Source organism: Etheostoma cragini, chromosome 8, assembly GCF_013103735.1.
Source record: "Etheostoma cragini isolate CJK2018 chromosome 8, CSU_Ecrag_1.0, whole genome shotgun sequence".
NCBI lineage: Eukaryota > Metazoa > Chordata > Actinopteri > Perciformes > Percidae > Etheostoma > Etheostoma cragini.
The window spans coordinates 6,116,657-6,123,812 of NC_048414.1; positions in this window are offsets into that span (position 1 = coordinate 6,116,657).

Here is a 7,156-nt window from a genome sequence, read left to right on the forward strand (position 1 = left end):
ATGTGAATACTGTGTTATGGTCATTCACATTTTATGCACTGTTATTTGAATAAGAGTTACACTATAGTAGGAATAAACACAGTAGTAAACCATGAGTTAGTGCAGCCGTAAATGAGGCTGAAATGTACAATGCCCCAGAGGTGACATGGAGGGAAAAAAAAGTAAAATAAAAATGTACTGGGGACAAACACTTTTGCATGATCTTGACTTCGTTTTGCAAGATCTCCAGTTTTATTTGCAAAATCTTGACTTTCTATGGCGCCCCCGAGACATGGAGGAAAAAATAAATAAATCAAGGAGAAAAAAAAATACCAAAAACATTTACTGAGGAAAAACACTTTTGCAAGAAGATGTAATCATGTTGTGCTACTAGCTAGATACTAGCTAGCTTCTAAGATTAGTCTGCAGTCATTGACATCAACAGTCGACAACAATGTAGTATTCACTTTGGCCTGTATTAATTTGTAATATCAAAATAAATGTTGTATACATTTAGACAACCAAGGAGATGTTATCGTTTTGTGCTGCTAGCTAGCAAGATACTGGAGAACCTTTTATTTCTTTTATTATTTTTTTTAAATCAGCTTCAAACAAGCAGATTGCGAACAGTGTTTTCTGTAGGAAAATGTCTCTTTGCTGTGGACTTTGGGCTTTTTCAATTTGAAAACCTATTACATGCACAGAAAAGATATATTGTTGTGGTTATGTATAGTTCTGTTTCCTGTATTTCTCAATTGTTTCTGTACTGTGGGTTTTTGTTGCCTTTTTGTATATTCAGTGATTATTGTGTGGGTTTCTTTTGCCTGTTTTTCTTTTGTTCGTTTACTGTTTCATCTCCTAGTTTCCTCCCTTGTCTTGTCTAGGACTTCCTGTCTTGTGTCTTCCAGTGAGTTTTTGGTCTGATTCCGGTTTTATTAGGACAGGCTATGTTTTCTGCTTTGTTGGATTACTTCCTGTGTTTTCCCTCCCCTGTGATTCTTAATGTTTCTCACCTGTTTCCCAGCCCTTGTGTCGCCTGCCTCTTGTTTCATCGTTACCCTGTTTATTTAGTGTCTGTGCTTCCTTTAACTCGTGTCAAATTCTTTTTTTTTGTGTGTTCCTGTCGGTGTGTTTTTTTCCCGTTGAGTTTTTGAGTTTTTGTATATTGGATTGTGCCTGCTTCCCCGTTTACTCCTGGTGTCGTTTAGTTTTTGTCTTTTTCGATCCCCTTTTGTAGTTCCCAGTTTTTGTCAATAAAATCCATTATCAACTCTCTGCTGCCTGCCTGCCTCATCTCTGCGTTTGGGTCATCAATTCCCTACAACTGTCATATATATAACACAATAATAAAAAGCATAATAGGATCACTTTGATAAATGATTTAATTATAGTTAAATCTGTTTATTTTTGGTCCACTAGGGGGAAAGATAACAACCTGTAATCAACAATAATGGTACAACATTAGCATTCATTTGGAGTCGTGTTTCTGTTCAGCTGACGCATATGAGTACAATATTACTCTCCTTGTAGAGAGTAAAGGAATTATCATTTTAAGCTGCTAATGGTTCACTTTGTTATAGTTTTCTGATATTTTCAGAGGTAGGTAGCATTCAATAGGTTTACAAAACATTTCTGCTGAAAACAAATTTCTGTTTGGTGTTGGGGGAAAATACAAACTGAGACTGAACCAGAGAGTAGTAGAAAAGTAAAATTGCCAACTTAGAACCAAAACAATAAGCTAAAAGTTGCCTCACTATGATTATAGCAGTTTTACAGAACCACACAAGTTGTAGCCCGTTAGCAAATAATTGCATACAGTATACATTATCCCTTTTCCAGTAAATACTTTAGATTTTTGGTTGATTAACCAACTTCCAGGCAGCCATTTCTTTCCACTGATGTCAATGCAGCATGAAATCTTAAAACTTAAATCAGTTCCTGTAAATCCATGTTCTGGTAGAGACTTTTAAAAAATCTTTTTATTTATTATTTATGGATATTATTTATTTTTACTGGTTGAGATTTTGAATCCAGCAGATTAGTATGCTCAAGCACTTCCAAAGAAATAAACTAGGGAGTCAATTACTAAATGCTAATAAATTGATAAACTGTTGCAAAAAGGTTGGTCGTAAATTTCTAAAATGTAGTTTTATGTACTGAATATCTCAAGGTTGACAGCCATAAACCATTAGCACTAATGAACAATGTAGGACGTTTGTATATAATAGTTTAAAGGTCCTATACGCTCACATTGTCCACCAGGTGTTTTCAATTAGTATCCCTGATTAGACCTTGTTTGAGCACTAAGTGGACAGATGGGCTTGATTGACATCTGTCTGCTCTTTAGTTTTGTTAGACCTGCTAGGGTACTAATCAGACCTGATTTATATGTTCCTATTCAATCTCGTTTCCGTTTCCCAGTATTTATGGAATTAGGGCATGCATGCACAAGGTGCCGCACGGCTAAAACTGCCTTCTAAAAATACCGTCTGAAACCCATACCGTAAATGGAAAAAATTTAACATGTAAACCTTTTCTAGCAGACCCCAAGAGTACACATTTAAAGCTGATAAGGAATATAATATAATAGAATACATAGGAAGTAAATCCCTGTTGAGTAAAAATGAGTTAAAATCCTCTGTCAACTAACAAGAATTACCACAAAATAGGACGTCTGAAAAAATTATGTTGACTACAGTCTACTAGCAGTAGACAGTTTTTCTGTGATAGATGCTACACAAATGTGGGATTTATTAAATTATGCTTTTAAGTATTTTATATTTTATTACATTTTACAGACGCTTCCTTCTCTGTGCACTTACTGATGCAACCACCTAGAACGTCCCCTTCAAACCAATCTGGAATAGAGTACATGACCACACAATATGTGGGAAAAAAACTTAAGAAGCAAGTTGAGGAATTAGGGATATAAAGGTGCTGATGATACATGCAGCATGCCGCTGGAAATCCTGTTGGTAGCAACTTTAATAAGTAGAGTACCACAGAAGCCGAGGACTCCACTTATAAGTGGTTGGCTTCGTAATAAGTGGAGAGCTTATTTAGGGAGGGGAAATAACACAATAATAATACTGAATATAGTAAAGAGAATCACAAGGTCATCAGTTAATTGAAAATTTAGCTCAAATTGGTTCACAAAATCATTGAAATTGGGAGCTAGGCCTTCAAAACCTTTAGCATCTGCACAGCAGAAGATGTTCACAAGAGTGTGTTTTAAGTGAAGACATCTTTTTTCCTCTTAAATTTTGTTTCTGAGTGAATAAAGGGAAGTTCAGATAAACCGGTCATCTTATAGCTTCAGCTCTGCTTCATTTGTTCTCCCTCTGATTTTTTCTGCTGTATGAGACAACCTTAAATATTAAAATCTTTCAGTTTTGTATGGGGCAGAACACAATGACTACGTTCACAGGCGCATAATATTCAGATTTTTGCCCTAATTTAGAAAAAGATGATATTCCGACTAAGATGTTTACATGGCTAATGAAAGTAAATATTCCACTAGTATTCCCGTTTCCATGTAGCCGTGCAAAATAGGATTTATTTTAAAGTTTTCCATCAGTGGTGAACTCAGCCTCCCTATTTCATTCCTTCATCAGCTTCTTGAAAAGGTTAGCGTTGTTTGCAAAAATCCAAAAACCTGTTCCAAGTCTTTCATAATGTTTAAAAGTAGGTGTGTTTCTCCTTCCTTCCTTTTATTTCGATCATGTATCTCTACTGCAGCCTTGTTGGCTAGTTGGTTTGTGTACAACAACCACATCAACGCACAGAGCTGACCGTGAGCCATAAAAAGGCAAGAGGCTGTAAACTGCGGTAAAAAAAACAGATTGAGATGCATGTTCTGACTGCTCTGTATACATGTCCAAAGAATGCCTCTAAAACCTAAATAATACCGGCATGCCCTACATGTCTTAATCGGAAAATGCTAAACATGTGAAAAGGCCTTAAACGGAATATGCTGTTTACCTGACCTGCAGCAAATTCAAAATATTGTCATATTCAGAATAATAGTGGATCATTGGTGTGTATGGAAACACACTCCCTGTCTGAAATCAATCGAAAAATAACTACCAGTGAGGTGTGTCAGTCTCCATAACAGCAATTTATCACAATTAACAATGTAAATACTAAAGAGAGAACAAAGTGGCAATAAATAATTTCATTTTTACAATGCAGGTTTTGTCAAAAATGGTGAGCTGTAATAAAGGTCCAAGCCTACTACTACTGCTGGAGGAACAGTGGGCTGTCAGTTTGGAAGTAGTTCAAAGTAGAGGAGCCAGGTGTACTTCTACTAGGGGGGATGCCTGCTATGCCTGCGAGTGTCACAGGCAACCTGAGGCCAGGTACCTCCATGGAGTCACCCCAAATGTCAGGGTAGATCAGTGCAAAATGCTCTCATTGTTTCTCAACTGCAATTTACACAGTTTGTTATTGCAGGAATGCGAATGCACAATAGGAATGATAATCTATCTGAATTGTTTGGCATCTATGGGCATTTAAACAATAACAATGTCGTTATCAGCCTGACTCACATATTTGGTGTGAACAACAGCATCACCCTTAGTTGAAACTGTTATTCATTTTTCATTTTTAGGTTAATTTTGCATCCAGTGATTAAAATAAAAACAATGGATCAAGATCATTACTCTATACTATTTTTATTACATATCATATTTTTTTCCCAAGTTATCAAAGTATTGCTTTAATCAAGAAAAGGGGACTGAGGCTGAGATTACCCACTATTCAGTAAGTACAGACACTTACACAAGTTCTACACTTTCAACCCAATCGTTTGTTACAATGCTCACACACAGATTTATCCAAAGTTTAAATCTGCTATGTTTAGCAACAGAAAATACCTCTGGTCATTTTGTTTCATTGTATCTCTCATAGAGTAAGGAGAGGGGCTATCCTAATCAGCACATTTGCAAGCCAAGCTATAGTCATCACCCTAACCTTTCTCATCCTTACAGATGTTAACAAACAGTTCATCATTCCTGTCAATCTCAACAATCTCACCTTTTCTGCCATTTGTTAAACCATGCCCTCTCTGACTGCATTCATTTTAAATGTATTTTTCTTACAAGGTCAAAAGACCAAACCTTGAATACCTACTTCTTATAAACATTCATTAACACGTATGTGTCATAGGGCCCTATTTTAACAATCCAAGCCCACAACGTGAAGCGCATGGCGCTGGTGCGATTAGTGTGTGTCCAAATCCCCTTTTTGCTACTTATTCTGCAACTGAAATACAGTCGCAGAAGAAGTGTTATGAACGAGACCAAGAATTGAAATGACACGACATTTGCAAATCCTCCTCATCACTGAAATGAAATCAGAAGCGAGGGGGTGGCTTATAAAGGGCGCACATTCATATTTTGGCGAGAAGTTGAACCCTCACAATGAATGCTTCTAATTTAGCAACACACCACGACACTCAAATTCTCATCATTCACTTTCAACTCTCGCAGAATGCTTTCACACCAATGTAAGGCTGAAGAAATTCCTTGATTTTAAAAACACTGACATACAGTGTATTGAAAAGAAAAGCCTTATTGTAATTGTTCCGGTGCAGTCATAAAGTCTGTGGAATCATGTCTGAGTACTGAGGAAAGATTAAAGACCTGAAACCTCAGGGACTCAGGCCACAGATCCTGATTCCAATTGCCTTACACTTTAACCCATCCCTCTAACGGGTATTCATCAACACCGGTGGACTGAAATCAATTATTGAGATGATATCATAACGTTAATTAGGGATGAGCGAGTACAGCATTATCTGTATCTGTATCTGTTTACCACATGAATTATCTGTATCCGGATCCGTACTCTGACTAAACCGGAAGTGGTCAGATTTAACCCGGAAGTTGGTCGGGTTCTCTTGAAATGTTAGGGAGAGAGAGAGAGAGAGATAGAGAGAGCGAGAGAGAGAGAGAAACAGAGAGAGGCCGAGGGAGCACATTTCTCCGTGTTCTGTGTGTGTGAGATTTATCCGAGCGGGTTTGTAGGCGGCGGGGGGCGCTGTGATTATCACAGAACGCTGCGCAGCCAGTTGAGAACATGGATTCAATCCGAGCACGGATATCGACTCATATTACTCGTATAATACTTGTACTCGGCAAAAGTGCTTTATCCGTACCGGATACTCGTTTCAGCCGGGTACTCGGATCAACCCTAACGTTAATATTTTTTTAGTAACAGCATTCAGGCCTACATGCGGGCCACAACTACCTCCCAGTTTTGCGCAATGTTTAACAAAAGTCCTTTATACTCTCTGGGCTGTCCCTCTATGTGTCTCACACACTCCTATGGGTTGTAGCTAACCTGTCCCACAGACACACACAATACCATGGTATACTTTAACCTTAACATACTATATGACTCATCTAGGTGGAATACATGTCTAAATAATAGAAATACCTTAACAGTACGGTAATAAGGAATTAATCGTTTCTCTGTGTATCCAGATTTAAACATCTGAATGTGCAGCAACGGGCCTCGTGATAACCACCCACAGAGTTTTGTCCAGCTTCTAATTGCATTTTCGAGTCAAAGGCGTCAGATCAATGAATGTCTTACCGTGTCCTTCACTGAGAAATACACCAAGGAGGCTGATAACGGTGAGATAAAATCAGACGGGGTTGGGGATGTCCCCACACTGCATCATCGTGTGGTGCCATAATGAAACCCGCAGACAGAAATTGAATTAGCTCGCTGGAGCTTAATGCTCAGTAGGCACACTGGCCAGTTTATGTCATATTGGGACTACAACCCATTATTCACACTTTTATTCAACATGGTTACGTTATCTGTAAAATGTTCACACGTAATGTTAACTTTTAAATAAAGGTATCAGAATGACTTCAGTCATTATTATGGATGACTTGTGAGCAAATGTCTACATTTTGGCATGAAAAAAAAAAAGTATCTATATCTAACCTCATGCAAACCAAGCTTTTTAATGTTAAATGCAGCCTAAATGAATTGACTTTTGTCTCCTAGTTATATTTGTATAGTTCTAGACTGCCGGGGGTTTCCTTCCTTCCTTTGACACACTCAAAAGAGCTTGAAAAAGGCCTCTATGCTTTTATCACTGCTCGGCTGGATTATTGTAATTCTTTATATATGGGTCTACACCAGAAATCTTTAAATCGGCTCC